The following is a 2,458-nucleotide window of genomic DNA, read 5'->3' as shown; positions in this document are numbered from 1 at the left end:
TGCCATACCACTTGATTAACCACTCAGCCTGAGGCAACATCCTCAACCAGCAATCTATGCAGTTTGTTGATGACTAACAGAGTGCCATGGTAAATTACATAACCAGTCACAGTGGAGTCACGGGAAGAAACACTAAACACCACCTGTAGAGTTAAGAACAGTACCCGTGGTCACAAGCTTTATTGTTCAGTCAAAATAGTTTTTATTTTATCAGGAAGAACGTTTAAGACCATGAAACAGCATTTGACTAATAAATAAACTGAATGATTTAGCACTTGGGTCTTATTTCCTGGAATGGAGTAGCTGTTGGCACATCTCAGATCTTCTTCCTGCCTTGTTACCTTTAAAGAAACCAGAAGGAGCAGTGATACAATGTTGCTTCTCCAGCTGGCTATGGAAAGGGGAATCCTGCTACACCATATCCAAACTAAGGCATGGACTTCACTTCTTGCCACAAGGAGCAAGTCTTAATTATTAGGATTCCTGCTATCTCACACTCTCTCTGAACCTCCCACAAACCCAGACCACACTTACAGTTGTTAGAAGCTGAAGTGTCAAAAGTCAGGGACATTGTGTTTGAAAAGCAGGAATGTTAGAACCTCTGCTTTGTCTGATAGCTGTGCCAAAAACATGCCCTCAGACTCATCCCACATATTTGCAAACTCAGGATCTTCATCCCCTTTGTGATGACCTTGGGCAACCACACAACTTTGCCAAGTCTTGTGATACTAGCTGCTACTACAAAGAGCAGAAGAGCCGAGCAGTGTGAAGCAGTGCTGTGAAATGCACAAATGATCATGCAATGTATCAGATACGCCTGTCACCTCCAGCATGTAACTGTGTGAGGCATCATGCTAGAAAATGCTGGAAAGACCCTGCTTCCAGAAACAGTGCTGATCTCTTGCTTTTATGGGAATGCCAAAAAGCACTGTCAAGAACAGCCCCATCATAGGGATGAGACAACCTGCTGCCAGGGTGAGACAGTCATGACACTGATGTCCATGTAAATGGTTTCCTAACTTAGTACAGCCACAAAATTAATATTACCTAAAAGCAAATGATCACAGCAGTAGCATGAATAAGAAGCATGCAGTAACTATTACTGACACTCATGTTACTGAAACAGAGACCAAAAATAAAAGCTTGCTAGGCAGCACAGTGCTATCTTCCCCGACTAGGTTTCTAGATGTGGCAGAAGTCCCGACCTTCCAAGCTGAACCTCTCCTCCACTGGCTACAATACACTTTTATACCTCTTATAGGGTATGGAAATGGCATGTAAACATCACTCAGCTAACTGCAATCCTTCTGTAATGGCTAGAACATTGTATAGCTTTGAAAAAAAAAACCCAACAATGAAACATAACAGTCTTATTGTTACCCATGAATACCACTGTATTGTCTCTAACAAAAGCTAGGATAAAGACTGATGACACAAGAAAGTACCAACTGGTTATTGTTGCTGCAGTTTTAAATAGCTAGGGATTGACAGACAAAAGTTTCCAATAGGGAAAAATTATTCCAATAAGAACATGTAGACACAAACAAATTACGTTTTCTCAGTTTGTATTTCATTATACTAGATGGTCTTTAAACTTGATTTAAATGCCTTAATACAATGGTTTATTCACTTTCCTTCTCCAAGCCTGCAAAAGGCTTGTTCCTTCCCATAAGGATGGGGTGTTTCATGCAGGGAAATGGCTGAGAGGAGTATGTAAGGCTTATCATGGAAGCCTGCATCAGCACCAGTTCACTGTATAACACTGCCAAAAATTAGTTGTCCTGTCTTATTGTGTTGGTTTTGGCTGGGATAGAGCTAACTATTTCTTCTTAGTAGCTAGAATAGTGCTATGTTTTGGATTTGCACACTTTTAAAGGAATTTGAATGATATTTGTGATGTTCAGAAGGCTGAACTAGATGATATGATGATCTGCTTTTCACTCTAATTTAAAATAATGAAGTGGAAATGCTCAGATTATCAATAATAAAACAGAAAAGGCAGCCACATCCAATATATATTTCTATGATACAATGGATGATGTTGTGAGTATACTTCAATATTAAACGAGGTGGATGTATGAAAATTAGGCATGTTAAATCTTCAGTTTTGAATAACTTCCAGCCAAGTATAAAAAAGAAGCTGGCTGGGATCTCTGGTGAACTAATACAGGTTTTCAGAGTTTGGAACAGATACAAAATCCCAGAGAACTGGGACATATCTAATGTGCAATGATACTCTTAAATATAGGTGAGTACTTTTCATACTTTTTACTAGTATCAAACCTACTGCAGTGAGTTTGATATTAATTCTGGGGAGAACAAAGGAATGACTGATTTTGAGCTCCATTAACACAAAATTAAAGGAAGCTACTATAAACCAATAGCAGTGTTGCAATTTGAGCCCAGAGGGCAACTGAGCACCATGCAGCCGCTTACTGACCCCTTCCCCCCCCCCCCC

General features: G+C 39.9%; 1 protein-coding gene across 1 annotated transcript in view; it reads right to left on the bottom strand.

The window, feature by feature from the left end:
- ITPR2 (inositol 1,4,5-trisphosphate receptor type 2) overlaps positions 1-2,458 on the bottom strand; it is a 283,088-nt gene that overhangs the window by 84,552 nt on the left and 196,078 nt on the right. The window lies entirely within an intron of this gene.

The sequence above is a fragment of the Athene cunicularia genome, assembly GCF_003259725.1.
Source record: "Athene cunicularia isolate RWA chromosome 1 unlocalized genomic scaffold, athCun1 chr1_part2, whole genome shotgun sequence".
NCBI classification, from domain to species: Eukaryota; Metazoa; Chordata; class Aves; order Strigiformes; family Strigidae; genus Athene; species Athene cunicularia.
Note: the sequence above shows the minus strand (reverse complement) of the source record. Positions and strands in the feature narration are given on the sequence as shown.